Source organism: Capra hircus, chromosome 13 (genome assembly GCF_001704415.2).
Source record: "Capra hircus breed San Clemente chromosome 13, ASM170441v1, whole genome shotgun sequence".
Lineage (NCBI taxonomy): Eukaryota > Metazoa > Chordata > Mammalia > Artiodactyla > Bovidae > Capra > Capra hircus.
The window spans coordinates 12,290,244-12,305,858 of record NC_030820.1 but is presented as its reverse complement, the minus strand read 5'-3'; the positions used below and the strand labels follow the sequence as shown (position 1 = coordinate 12,305,858).

At 39.8% G+C, this 15,615-nt stretch overlaps 1 protein-coding gene across 1 annotated transcript in view; it reads right to left on the bottom strand.

Moving 5' to 3' along the window:
* The window catches only part of TAF3 (TATA-box binding protein associated factor 3), a 119,613-nt gene that overhangs the window by 35,588 nt on the left and 68,410 nt on the right, over positions 1-15,615 (bottom strand). The gene's annotated exons all lie outside the window — the stretch shown is intronic.

Sequence of the window (15,615 nt, the reverse complement as noted above, 5' to 3'; positions counted from 1 at the left end):
TGAGGTAGTGTTTTGGGTATTTGGAGACTGGGAATGGAGAAGTACAGGATGAAGGAACAGATGACAGAGATGGAGGGGGCCACAAGGAAATTGTATAAGAACCTCAGAGAGTATTAGACAAATTTATGATGGCTGCTTACATTTAAGTGAAAAAAATTTTACCATAATGCTTGATTCAAAGTGGGTCCCCACAAGCTAGAGAGGATCATTCCAGGTCTGTTATTTTATTTTTAATGTTTAATTTTCATTTTTTTATTTCAAGTCTGTAATAACTTGTATGCATCTAGAAGCTTTATGTGGTTTAGAGGAATATAAATGAATTACAAAAATACTTAAAAACACAAATGCTTCTTTTTATTAACTTACAAATATTTTATGCTTAAAGATTTTATAAGAAAGCGTCAATGGTGGCATCAAAATTAATCAAAATGGAAGAGGGCATTTTGCTGGAAGAGAAAGACGTAAGCTTTAATAAGAAGGGGAAAAGTGTGAAAATATTTATAACAGTGTTCTGAATTAGAAACAGATACATAACAGAGAGTGTGACTGCATGCAAGGCATAAAGCATATCAATGAATGAATACCTGTAAAACCGTCACCCCTAGCAGCGCCATCGAGACACCCCTTGGTTACTTCCTGATGGATGCTCTCCCCTCTCCACTCCACCCCATTCCAGGTAACTCCTCTTCTTATTATTATCCTTCCCTGTTTCCTGTACAGTTTTACTACATTTGTATGCAGTGACTTGTTCTTGAACTTTATATAAGTGGTATCATACTGTAATATCTTACAGCTTTTTTCCCCCCTAACATTATGTTTCTGGGCATCTCCTATGTCCATGCAGGTAGCTGCAGTCAGTTCATTTTCACTGCTGTAAAAATGTACCATGCTTATTTATCCATTCTCCAGGTACTGAAAGTTCTCCACTTGAGCAAATATATTTTATTTTTAAAATATTACAATGTGCGAACAAATGAATATAACTGATCTAGCTTATGCTTGTTCAAACACAGACTTAATTGATGATTCTGCATAATAAGTGTCTGGTTTTCTATTACATGAGTTAGTTTAATTCTGTGGTCTAAGAGTTTGGAATAAGATAAATATGTAATCACTACTGAATGGTTTATTCTCTGCTGTTGCTGCTGCTAAGCCACTTCAGTCGTGTCCGACTCTGTGCGATCCCATAGACGGCAGCCCACCAGACTCCCCTGTCCCTGGGATTCTCCAGGCAAGAACACTGGAGTGGGTTGCCATTTCCTTCTCCAATGCATGAAAGTGAAAAGTGAAAGTGAAGTTGCTCAGTCGTGTCCGACTCTTAGCAACCCCATGGACTACAGCCCACCAGGCTCCTCCATCCATGGGATTTTCCAGGCAAGAGTACTGGAGTGGGGTGCCATTGCCTTTTCCGGTTTATTCTCTACTGTCACCCAAACCCCCTCTTGCAAGTTAATTTCAGCTTGATTACAGGTGAATGGCAATGAAGTACTCATTGTGTGCATGTATATAATGAGCACAATTCACAAAAAATCTTGAAAATACCCTAAAAGTGGTTTTTAGCATTTTCCTATACTTATACATGAAAACAGCTTTATTATAAAATAGCAGATAATTCAGTTAACAGAAGTTTAATATTACAAGATACCTGATCTTTTGACATGTTACTACACAAAGGTATAAAAAATAGTATAAAAAATTTTAGTCACAAATCTTTCTAATTTAACACAAATATAGATACAAGAACAGAAGCTGTGCTCCGAAGTCAAACAGGTGATGTTACTTGATATGAGAAGTATTTTAAAGATTTTTTTATTTCCAGAGAACTAAGAACTCACTTTCTACTGTTTAAAAATGTTTAAACTAGAGGGAAAGACTCTTCCATATCCATGTGACAAACAAATATTGGGGGGAAAAAATAGTTCAAGGAAAACTGCTGTGACATTTAAAATAAGTTCTTTTTGACTTCTCAGTGCTTCAGGTCCTTGATCCAGAAGATAGGGATACCCTAGTATTGCTTATCTTGTGAGGACAGTGAAAAGTAATTGCTAATGAGAGTTGGTTAAGTATTCAAACCACTAAATAATAACAATGAACAATAATAGAGATATACCTTTTAAAATTGACTTTATAATCCTTTTTGAGAAGATTAAAAAAAAAAAGACAACTCTCCTCACTATAATCTAAGACCACATAACGGGGCAAGTCCGGAGCTAGCATCTACAGGTCAAGCGGACAATCACTGCAGTCATCGGCCCTGATAGCTCTATCCTGCAGTGAGAGCGGTCTGGAGCTGTTGGGGAGACTCTGGAAGGGTAACAGAAATTTTACTCAAGGAGGCTAGTTCTGCAGAAGTGTTACGGTCATGCTGCCAAAGGTAGGGTTAGGAATTATTTACAAAACTGGTTTCCCTTCCTGCTTATGCTAAGATTTGGCTAAAGGTAACAATGATGACTTTTGATCTGATTATTCTTTGTGAGAGGGTTTACTCAAAATGCTGATATGTGTTATAATTGACTACTAGCACTGTCATCCATCAAAGACTACCATAAATTATGATGTAAGTCCTACACTTCTAAGAGGAAAAAAGGCCATTAAAAAAAAAAAGACATACGAAGAACAACATGGAAACCAGGGTAGGAACCCGTATTTTTTTCTTTAATGTTAAATTACTGGGAGAGATTCATGTCTACTCTTACTCTTCATATAAATTCACTAAAATGTGTGAACACTATAATCCAATCTAAGTAAAAACCTGACATATTAAGAAGTAACTTCCCATTCTGTCAAACATTGTCCATATATAACAATACTTTTTCATTTGTCAAAAAGGGAACACTAGGCAATATATGAGTGATTCAGCACAAATTTATCTGCACAGTCAGAAATATCATTTGAAATATATTTAATTGGTAGCAGAATATTACAACATGTAGAAAAAGGTGGACTTAGAGATAATCTCTCTTCAAACAATCAATGATCTCAAGTCAACATTTGATTGTGAAAATTTTTCAACTTGAAATAATTTCAAACTGATAGAAAAGTTCTAAGTGCTACAAATTACTCACAAATACCTTATACCCATATTTACCAAATCAATATTTTGTTAATGCAGAACAATTGTCAGATTCTTTTAATGATATGCAAGAAAACAAATGGATCTATATTGATGTGCATTGTTTTAAAAATTCCACAGATATTAAGAGGAGTCGGGGAGACACTACAAACGCCACTCCCACTCCCTTCACTGATGACACAAACAAATAACCCACACTTCCTACATTTCCCAGGGGAGTGGCGAGCAAAACATGCCTCTCCACCAAACTCCTCTGCGGTCTCCTTTCTGCTCTAACATGTGCAAAGGTACCCGCTCCCCAGCTGGCTCAGTGGTAAAGAACCCGCCTGCCGATGCAGAAGACCAGGGTTCAGTCCCTGGTTTGGGAAGGTGCCCTGGAGTAGCGGATGGTTACCCACTTTCAGTACCCACTTTCTCATTTGCCTGAGAAATTCCATGGACAGAGGAGGCTGGCAGGCTACAGTCCACAGACTCACAAGAGCCTGACCCAACTGAATGACTAACACACTTCTAAGTTATTAAAAATATTGATTCCGAATATCTTTTTTTAAAAAAGAAAGATCTTTTAAACCAGAATAATAAATGCCTTTAAAAGAAATACTATAATCTTAAAAGATGATGGATGTTAGGAAATTGTTTGCATGGGCATGAAAGGTTTTATCTCATTAACTATCAGAAAATATACTTGTACTTCTGAACTTTATAAGGACAATAAAATGCTACCAGTACATCTCACCAAAAACTAAATGTACCTAAAACTAGATTTCTTGTAATTTTTCAGAAACATACATGCAGAAATTAATTTCTAGCAACAATGACACAAACTTTCCCACTGTCTAATTAGATTATGCATACTGTTTTCATAATAGATATGAAAAGATTTAAAATGGACGCTTTTCAGAAAACATCTTTCTATATATTATGTTTATTACAACCAGTTGGGGTGACTCAAAACTACTTACATCCAGTCATCCACTCCTCACTCATCACTCATTTATTCGTTCACCTTCCAAATGCCTTGTAAACACCAGTAGAGCGAGCACCATGTTAGGTCCTAGGAACACACAGTCAAATGGGACACGACTTCCCGTCCTGAAGAAGCCACCACATGGTGTGGCCATCGATTCAAGTGCCGCGGCAGGCACCGGCATACGGTACACAAGCTGTCACATCCAGGGACGTGGGAACAGAAACCCCAAGGCAACCAGAGCGGAAGCTCGATGGGAACTGCCTCTGGGGCCTGTTTCCAGAGCCACAACTTGACCTAGCACAGCCCACTGACTTTCTCAGACCCGAGTCTCCCCATCTGCAAAATATGAGATTGACATCTGACTCCTGCTTCGAAGAACTGAAGATTTCTAATATTAGGGCCATCTCCACATGCAGGGGGGGTGCTCTACAGGGCAGGACAGAGCCCTTTCTGGCCCTAAATATCTCTCTGATCACATGCCTCAGAGCTTGGCCTTCTGACCACTTGATTCATGTCTTAGATAAAGGCTTTATTTTTAAAAATGCTGCTGCCAGAATATTTTTAAGACTGTAAACCTGACAAATGATTGAGTCTACTCTACTTTTTGAGGTAAGGAGACTCTGAGTAAGTGAAACTTCAGTGAAGCAATTTGATGGAATGCTGAGGATGGAGAGGGTCTGGTACCCCGGGTGTTCTGAGGAGGGCCAGGCTCTAGTGGGATGCTATGGGGCGAGGACAAAGTCCTTGGGCAGCTGGAGAATGACAGGCAGACATGGGATACCTTGGAAATGCAGGAAGAGCAGCAGCATTAAAACCACCCAGGCCAGCCAACATTTTCTCTCTTAGTTCCAAATGAGGCCAAAAAAATTGTTTGCATCCCATCTGTCTCTTCATAAGATACTTTAAAAATTGTCCTGTCTATAATGTGACTGAAATTAGACCCTTTAAAACACATCTCAACATGTATGAGTGGATAGGTATTTTCAAAACCAAGCTATTTACCTGAAAAAGAAATGAAATTACTAGCAAAGACAAGACAATTAGGCCATGACAATTCATACAGTATAACCAATCAATAACACAATAAATTAATAGCAGAGTGAAGCCGATGCATTACAAATACCTATATATACACTCACTGACCTGCAGAAAAGCACTTTTTTTCACTAACATTTGGCACAATAAAAAACTAAAATGCTATATAAGCAGGCCAACCTGAAATGACACCTGGTATTATAAATGGCCTAATCTATATGTTAATAGTGTTGTATCACATAACTGCAGCGAGGCCAAGATAACAGTATGACTTTGGGGTTTCTATGGCTACACCCTGGGCAAGCGCGCCTAAGAGGGCTGGCTGCTGACACCACACGGGCGCTCTGAGTGCTTCTTCTGGGTTATTTACGATATGATTTATGATAACGACAACATCTCCTATTTTCTCTCCTCCTCAGATACAATAAATTGCTATCGTTAATCACCCTTCTTGGTGCAACTAAGACTACAACAGCGTAACAGGGCCTAGCTGTGGCAATATTGTGGATTTTTTTTTTTTGAAAGAAATAAATACAAGGAGATCTCTTCAGACAACGTCAATATCTCTAATATTTTAATCATCTGCCTTTAAGTCTTTCAGAATAAATTCTACTACAACTAAGATTCCATATCCCAAGATGTAAGCCTTTCGTGCAGATCAAATCCAAGATCGAGCCCCACACATTCACAAGTCACTCCCACCAGGACATTTTTATACTCGCAACAGTAAGACTATGCATAGGGTATGGAATCCTTTCCGAGACAGATGACAGCAGTTGTTGCGCTCCTGTAGCAATGAGGCTAATCTTACTGCTGATTCTCCATCCCCAGAGCTAGTCAAACAAGGCAAATCAGCTAGCGGTCTATCAGAAGGGAAGACAGAGACTAGAATCTCTGCCATCATGCAGACGTGTGTGACTTGCCTTTGCCCACCACTGCTGGTGTGGTTCTTAGTCCTTCTGAATTTCTTTTCCTTTCTTGCCCACTCCATGCAACAGTCAGCACTGCCTCTTTGGCTTCTGAGTATCAGAGGGACCCCTTCCTCCCTGCCCCAATGCCCTTTCTATGGCTGACTCTGGGTCTCGCCAGGATGTGGAGCCTACTTGATCTGGATGGCTGAGTGACTTGCTCTGGCTGATGAATCGGTGTTGGCAACAGTGACGCGCGCGGAGGACTGAAAACCACTTGCAGACTGGGGCTTGCCCCCCTGCTGCTCCTGGGAGACCTGCAAACCCCCAGTGCGAATGAGCCTGGGTTAGACTCTGGGAGTTGAGAAACACATCGCTCAGAGCCCTGGTCACACCTGTCAGACATACAAGGGAGGCCATCAATCACCAGCTGATGGCAAAAGTATATCCATGCCCAGCAGAAGAACCGCACTGCTGAGCCAACCCCAAATGCCAACTCGCAGGATTATGAGTGAGTAAACAGTTGTAATTTCAAGCCACTAGTCTCTGAGGTAGCTTGCCACTTAGCAACACGTTAACTATGTGTTCACACGAACATTAGATCTGTGTGATCTGTGCTGGTTATGTTCTACAAAGGGGCTGCAAATACTAAATTAGTGAAAACTGAACCGTTCTTCCCAGAGGAAATAAAAGGCTAGGTTCCTCAGAGGCTCTGGTCACACTTCTGACAGCAGATCAATACATAATCTTGTTTCATGTGTGTTTCTGTCTGAAGGCATCTCATTTAATATAGATGTGGATTCACTCACAGCGAGCTCACTGCCAACAGCTCTGTAACCACGACTGCATGGAGCTGCTCTGTTCTCACCATGTAGCACAGCACAGCCCTCTTGCATTTGGGAACGCCAGCCAGCATCCTGCCTGGGGGCCACTTTGGAGAGCAGAGTCACCGACAATAAGCCAAAAATGCAAGAAGCACGGCAACAAATACACTGAGAAAGCACGCTTGTCGACAGTCTGAGCTGAAGTAAGAAGGCAGGGTGTTGCCATGTGGGACTCAGTTAGAAACATGCACAGCCCAATGTCCTGCCAGCCATGCAGCTGCCCACAAACGACCAGAAAACAGTGGTGGTGGAGGGGAAAGCGGGAGGGCAGGAGGGTAAGGAGAGTGTCACAGGCAAAGGCCATTTCCTGCCTTCCTTCCTTCACCCAGCAAATGTTTATTGTGATCAATATACAGCAGGCCACACGAACCCAAGTAAACAAAAGACAAGGTTTCCCTCCCCGGAGACTTTACATGTCGGTAGAGTGGATAGGCAACTAATACGTGTAAACAATATTTCATACTGATTAAGTGTTCAGAAGTTCATAAAACAGGGTCACATGTCCAGGGAGGGAAAGGGATATTTTAGACAAAACATTCACTGAGGAAGTGACATATTGGCTGAGACCAGATTCCTGAGAAAATAGTTTTCTAGCCCACTCAGGGGGAAAAATGCTAAAGGACTAGTCAGATTTAACACAACCACACTCAATAGAAAATCAACTATTATATGAAATTACACACATGTAAAAAGGCACTGAGCTTGCATATCAGCACTGCTTTCCCAGTTTACATGGTGAAGCAAACAGACACGTGCCAGAGGCCAACATACTTAAAGAAAGTGGATCAAGAAAGGACGTTTATCCCTGGGATGATACCTCATTCTGTTTTGCACAGTTTGCTACCATAAAAATAAAGTAAAAAATAACAACTACATTTAAGTAGTTGATGACTGATGCTATGCTTTTACATTGCACAGGCTTCTAGGTAGGGAGTATACATGCTTTTAACCAAACCTTTATTCTAATGCAGGGTTGTCCCTGTGCTCTAAATGACCTTGACAAAATTCTGGAAGAAATATCCCAAGACCTGGGGCTCTGAAGCTATTTTAGAATTAGCTCTGAATAATTGTCCCACAATATGAGTTTCTTGATTAATTGCTTCAGATAAGGTCTCCTTTTCGTCGCTGGCCTCCAGTGGCTCCCTCTAGTTCCCATAATCACTTTTGTCTCATTCTTCTGAACCCTGGAAGGCCAAGAGAAAAATCAGAGATACACCAATTCCATTACTCGAGGATTAGCTAAGAGATAACCCTTTGTATTCCATTACTGACCATTATTTGAGTAATTATTCAGTAACTACCATGCGTCTGAAAGATGCACTAATTGTTTTCTGAGGCTCACTGCTGCTCTGCACCAGACAAATCGTGAATGCCATGTTCTTTAACCCCACAAATCTACATTTGGGTCACAGGAGAAAAATGGCTAGTAACTTGGACTGGATTTCCTTTTTCTTGGATTTCTTTCGCTACCTGAAACAGAAAAGCTGAAACAACAACAATTAGTCTGCTGAAGGTCTTACTGACTAAATAGAAAATTAGGACTCTATTTTCGACCAGATTTCTGTCTTGCAAGAGTCAGATTTCTGTATAATTTAGACAGAAAATTGGCAGGGGATGGCTGTTCCATCTAATTTCAGGAAAATTAGTATTCAGCCACCTGAATTTTTGGCAGTAGTCCAGCATATTTATCCAAAGCAATAAGTAGACAGAAAATAAAAAGAAAATTAACAATCATGCCTAAATAAGTTAGTTTCTCTCTTTACCTCTGTTTTCTTTCACACACACCAACATAAAAAAAAAAAGTGGATAACTTTAAAAGCATATTTCATGAATGTATTCACAGTCTTGTGTTCTCTAGTTAGTATCAAATGCAGACAGAACAAGAAAATCCACCCAATTTTTAAAGTACAAAAAACCCGAGGATGGTCAACAGACTCAAACATAGTCTACAAAGGAGGAATGTGTCTTTTTTCATTGCTTATCCTCCATCAGTATGTCAGCTCTTGATTACCCTTACTAACAGATGGGAATGAGAGAGACAGTGATTCCAAATTCACTAGAAACTGCTTTGGAATGCATCCTGAAGAAAGCGGAAAACCCAAAGAGCTGTTTGCTTACCTTTCGTTTCTTCTAGAACTCTAGTAGGCACCAGGAAAACAAACAAACAAAAAACCCAAGAGGCACAAATCATGCTTCTGATTTACCAAGCACCTACCATCTGCAAGCTTTGAGCTCAGAGAAAGCTGGAAAGTGTCTAAGTTTGGCAGCAAAAAGGGAGCTTCCATTCACCAGTCTGCTGAGCACCTACTATACACTGGGCACCAGGCGCTAAGGACTGAAGTAAGAGACCTTCCAAATGCTCACCTATGGGAAAGTTACAAGTTGAGAAACACACGTATCATTTAAAATAAGACAACTTGCAACAATAAAAAATAAGCAGCGTGCCAAGGCTCTCAGAAACAAACAGCAAGAGCAGCACCGCCCAACAGAAAGTAAATGTGAGCGAATCAGGGGGAGGAGGTCTGCTTCGGGCAGCAGCCCCGGAGGCTGCAGCCGGTGAGCCGGTGCAGAGAAGAGCTGCCTGCCAGCCCCACCTCTGCCACCTCCTACTCTCTCCATCTCTCTGAGGCCATCAGAGAGTTACTTGCAAGCCTGTACTTGTCAGATTGCGATCCAGAAGAACCAGGAGGCGAGCCTGACATTTGGTTTTTGGCTCCAGGAGGCTAGAAAAGCCACAGTCCAGAGCCTGGGCAGAGTACTTAGCAGGCTCATGGGTCAAAAAGAACAAAACCTAACTGACACGTGGTCTTAGCAGAACCCCAGGAGCCACTGTGTTGAGAACAGACTTGGTGGGGACGGGGGGAATCAGGGGCACAGAGAAAACCTGGGTGGCAATCGTGGTGGCCCAGGGGTCGGGGAATGACTGGGGCCTGAGTCAGGTGATGGAGACCATGACTGGTGGTCATAGTCCTGTTGAGAGAAGAAGATTCTAGAAGTGTCTTTTGAGGGGACAGCAAACGGAAGGGGGTGCTTAATGTTTCTAAATATTTTCAGTTAGCTGCCAGGATTTGAGAATCCAGAAATGCCAAGAAAATAAAAACCTAAAGATCTCAATGTTCTGCCTTTCCAAAAACATCAGATTTAGAGCCCTACAGCCTCATCCCCATGAGGCTATAACCCACTATAACCTCATCCCCATGGGGCCACTTCACGGTCACCATATCCCCAGCTCCTCACGGGATCTCCACCTGCAGCCCCCACTGGGAAGCCTGGAACAGACTGGCCCCAAGATAGTCTCTGCTGGCATAACCTAGGACTTGGTTAGAATCCTTGAAGTTTTCTCTAGAACCTGGTTTAACTAAAGAAAGACAAAGCTTAGGGTTTATAGGCACATCAACATGAATATCCTGTTCACATCAACACAGTCCTGTTATCATACAAACACATAAATACAACATACCCCTGAACTCCCAGAGATGAGTCTTATAAATATGCCAATGACATCCAATTAAAGCAAATGGATTAAAATATATTTGATAATAAAATGTTTACCTTAAAGTATCTCTTCAGATAAGTAATATTTGTTGACTCACTGTATATGGGAAATCCTACAGAGAACTATAAAAGGCAATGTATGTATCACCATGGATGTCTGAGGCTGACTCCTTTTCTCTGACTCTCAAAGGGATTTCTTCCAAAACAGAATTATGAATTATAAGAACATAACTAATTGAACTTAATAAAAATGTCAACCTGCCACCTTTTGAAATATAACTGAAGAGGAGTCATATGACACAACCCCATTTGTGAAGAAACTGACCTCAGAACAAGTGTTCGCAACTCCTTGAAGTTATACTCAGTGTGACACTTTTGGGGGAAGTGACAAGATGTAATTGAAATGGACCTATTAAAAACAAAAAAATGTTCTAAAGTTAAATGTTATTTAAGAAAGCAGGAACACAGTGCTACGTTCCTCATATACTCTTGTCCTTCTTCACTCCTTACAAACACGTTCACAATCCTTCTCGATCACGAAACACCCAAGATCTCAAAAACTCAGACAACAGGCATTTTCCAGCCCCAAGAAATTCAGTCAAGCAGGGAAGACACACAAGAAAATGAGAGCTCAGGGAAGCTAGGGAACCATCAGAGTACAGAAGAGCGTGCTCAGTCCTTTGTTAAATCGCTCCAAAAGAGGAGTTTTCCCCTGATTATTCCAGTTCACCACTTATTTCCTCTTCAACTCTTTCCTAAGTGCCCCAACCACTTGCCTGAAATGCCCTTCGCTGGTTCCTTGTAACTTCCTCACCTCTCACTACAAAGACTCCTCTTCCTGCCCGCCCTCTAGATGAGTAAAGGCTGATCACACTTCCTTTCTCCTGAAATTCTCTTTTGTTATATTCAGTTCAACTTCAGTTTAACAAATACTAATTTATACCTGGCAGCCTCTTTGAGAAGGTGGGGACTATCTAGTAATCTCTCTGTATCTTGTACCTTGAACTGCCCGTGAAGGCTTGTTAACAAAGGAAATAAGTATCCAGTGTCAGTACTTGCTGCCTGAGGGTCTAGGATCAGTTGGCAAAATTAAACTGCAGGATGTATAATGTTGTCATCATCTACGATTTGAAAACATGGGCTCTTAATCTTCTATTTTGAAGACTTAAAGTTATAATTACCATCTTATGTTTTAGAACCACCATGATAATCCATGTTCTGTTTATTTATAAAGTCTTCTTGTAATTAGAAATGCGAAATAACTGAGGGTATGCTCTGATGGTCTATGAGAACTTAGCTTGGGAGCTGAAATTCCCTGGACCCAAGTCCACAGTGAATCACAGTTTCAAGTATCCACGGAAGGTCTCTCCCAGGGTGAGAAAGGGGACTCTGTCGTAAACGAACTTTACAGTCAACAGAAACATTAACAGCATAGTGATTAAGAACAGAATTCTTGGGGTTCGAGGCCCAAGTCTGCCACGGATTAGCAGCAGCACCTGACTTCTTCATGCTCTGGTACATCATCAGTAAAGTGGGAATGATAATAAAACCAACTATGAGTTACTGAGAGAAGCAAAATAAATGAGACAATGCATGATACATAATAAATGCTCGATATATTTTAACTTACATGAGTTACTAGGTGAATTAATCAAGCATAACACCTAAATTAAAAACAAAAAAACAAAAAAAAACAAACCAAAAACAACCAGAAGAGCCAGGCGACGCTACTGTCAATATGAGCTGGTGATGGACACATCAGGTTCTCCATGTTATTAATATATCTGTAGTGCCACCACGGGTTTGGTAGACACAGTTCTGGAAAGGGAAAGTTGTGGGATTTCTAAAGATAAAGACCTCTTTCCCCAGTAGAGATATTAACATATTACATGTGCTACAAAAGTACAGCTCCCATATTTTCCCATGTTAATTGTACAGTATTAAGAAAATGGACATCGGCATTATGCACATTTATAGTATTACTAACTATAAAATTAATCATTTAAAATTACTTTTCTAGACAAACTTTGTTTCTTAGGGAATACGTGACCTTCACAACCCATTCATTGATGGTCAAGAATCAGTTACACATAATTCAAGTAGGTATATATTTGTCCATTTTTTTCCTTTTCTACTTACTGACTCCTACCTAAAAATCTTGCCTATGTAACTGTTAGCCTTTTAGGATTTCTCTTAAGCTATACCCTTTATATTTACACAGAAATTTAATTTCTTACTTGGGTTTATCATGTTGGGTGATATTTTTACATTGGGTTTATTTCTCCCTTTTCTTGTCTTTTTTTTTTTTGGCATCTTATTATTTTAGACCATTATGAAATTAAGCCCAACTCTTAAATGAATATAAACAGTATTCTATACTCTTATTTATTGGTAATGTATTGTTTAAATAATATAGGCTTTATTATTTCAGAAAAGTAGAAAACGCAGATAAGCAATGTGGAACATCAAAACAAAACAAAGCAAAACAAAATGCCACACATAATCCTAAATCCCAGAGGAACCACTTCCTCGTGCTCGTCTTAATTCACAGCCATCCTTAACTGGAAAGGACTGAATTGATAACAATAATAGAGACTGTGGAAGAATGTGATCAAAAATAGAGAAGAAATTTACATCTCTCAATTAATGAAAATGAAGAGATTCTTGTAGTTCTAGTTACAGGAAGACCTGTCTCAATAGAAAACATTTTCCAATCAATAAGAGATTGTAGAAGAACGTGGTCAAAAACAGAGAAAAAAATTTACATCTCTCAATTAATGAAAATGAAGACATTTCTGTAGTTCTAGTTACAGGAAGCCCTGCTGCTGCTGCTGCTGCTAAGTCGCTTCAGTCGTGTCCGACTCTGTGTAACCCCATAGACAGCAGCCCACCAGGCTTCCCGTCCCTTGGATTCTATCTTGGTATAAAACATTTTCTAATGTTTAGAAATTTAATTCCTTCTGAGTGGAATAAAATGCAGAAAGAGAAAAATCTGAAAGGCAAAAAAAAAAAAAAAAAAAAAAAAGCCTCCCTTAACTATGCATTGCAGAACAAATGTAGTTTTATTACATTAAATTCAAATTTATGAGAATTTTGCTTATGGTTACTAAAGACTGCTTATGATAACTAAACATTGCAAACAGCGCAAACAAATGGGAAACTCTAAAAAACAATTCTCCTTTGGAGATGAGAATGTTATCATAAGCACACGCCTTCAACTACATGGTGTAACCTATTTTATGCCCACTTCTCTAGAGGTCAAGCATCCAAAAGAAAGAAAGAAAGAAAGATCCTGATTTTCTAGATTTTTCAAACAGTTCTATGAAACTGAAAACAAAAGCTACTAGATAATAACTACCTGCCCAAAAAGATCATTTGCATTTCCTGGTAAGAGAAAGGGAGCCAGTCTTGGGCTATTACCCAGATAACTGTGGGTACACAGGTCTACAAAAGCCATTAGAATATTAGTTTTTATCTGTTCTAAGTCGCAGTTATTAACACAAAGGCAGTCCCACAAGATTTGCTTGCCCACATAGGAATTACACCAATTATTTATTCATAATGACATCCTTGAGTCAGCAGGTGAAGTATGTCTGGATGGAGTACTCCAGTATTAAGAAATTAATACAATGCATAACACAATTTGGAAATGTCCATGATGCATTCTAATGGCATTTCTGACACAAAAGTAAGATTTCTTGGAAAATCCATTTATGGAACCCCGCCCCCCAATACCTAAGATGCAGGTCAAGGGTAATTCTGTTGTGCATAACTATTTTAATTAGCTCATCTGACTGCTACTGAGTGCTTCCTGTACCTTGGGCTGGCACTGTTCTAGGTGCTGGGGACCCTGTGAAGAAGTCAAGGACACATGTGGGGTCTTGACTGGCCAGGGACCCACAGGGTCACACACAGGAGGAGACGTGAGCTTCTCTGTTCAGCTTTGAGGGCAGAACACAATTCCTCTAAAGATCAATAAAGAACTACAATTCTTGGCAATTAATAATACATTTAAGAAGTAAAAATGAATCAACATAAGAGGTGCTTTACCCCAAGGCTCACAGGAAGCTTGCTGCATTGCCAACATTAGTTCACACCTCAGTGGTCTCCTCGGGGGTACAACTGGGTGCCCTATACATTCAAACAAGTTAATTTTGAAAAAATCATTTATCTAGTTTGAGTGAAACAGTAGTAAGATAAGCAGCAGGGAACTAAATCGACAGGATTACTCAAAAAGCAGACTCTTCAGCAAGCTTACCTTTTCAGTGAGATTTGGACATACTCATGTCCTTTGATAGAATGAAACTAACGAGACAACTAGAAAACTGGGATTTCTCCTCAAAGTTTTAGTTCTGATTTCCCTCCTCTCCACCCTTTGCCCCCCAAAAGAATAGACAGTGCACTGGGGTACAAGGTTATGGGTGTTTTTCTTCTATACTTTCCAATCTTTCTTTAATGCTGTGCATTTTCAAAAAGAAAAAAATAACCTGAATAGATTTTTAAAGAATACTTCATCGCTTACAGGGTCACCACCAAGAGAGTACACTCTTCACTTGTACCAAAACAAATGACTTTGGTGTTGAAAAAGGTTAACGAGAAAGGAAGTAGACACAGTCCCATGAAGCTGTGTGAATGACCCACACGCCTGACTTCTATGTTTGTTATGGTTTGATAGGCAGGTCAGTGGGCTTAACAACCAAGGCTAGAAGAGAATTTCAAATTCCTGAATGATAAACGAAGCACAGACACTAGGGCAGACCAGTTTCCTGATAGGATAAAGTGCGTAAGACTGCTTGGGTGTACTTTAACATGCTAGCAGAAAAGTGTCACTTTCTTCAGTGTTTTTATACCAATATATTTTCTCATCAAGTCAGCACAAAATGAAACAAACTTCATGTACAAGAAAACCAGCTTTGGCTTCTCCATCCCTCCTCACCTCTCAAACACCCTTGCACGAAGTACAAAATAGTAATTAATAAACGCTAAGCATGAGCTACTCAAACTTCCTCACACTGACAGAGAAAGGAATTTTCAAAATAAAATTATAGCTAAATATTGTGAACTGCATGGTTTAACTGCCCTAGTTTTAATGTTTCTATCAAATTTCATAAACTTCAAGTATGAAATAGACTTTATACCTTGGAGTGGTCCTTTATTTTTAAAATGAAAATAAACAGTTTGTTATCACATCACATCAAATGTCAACTTTATAGATTTCTTGTTTGAGATATCTAACCTTGGCTTTTGTAT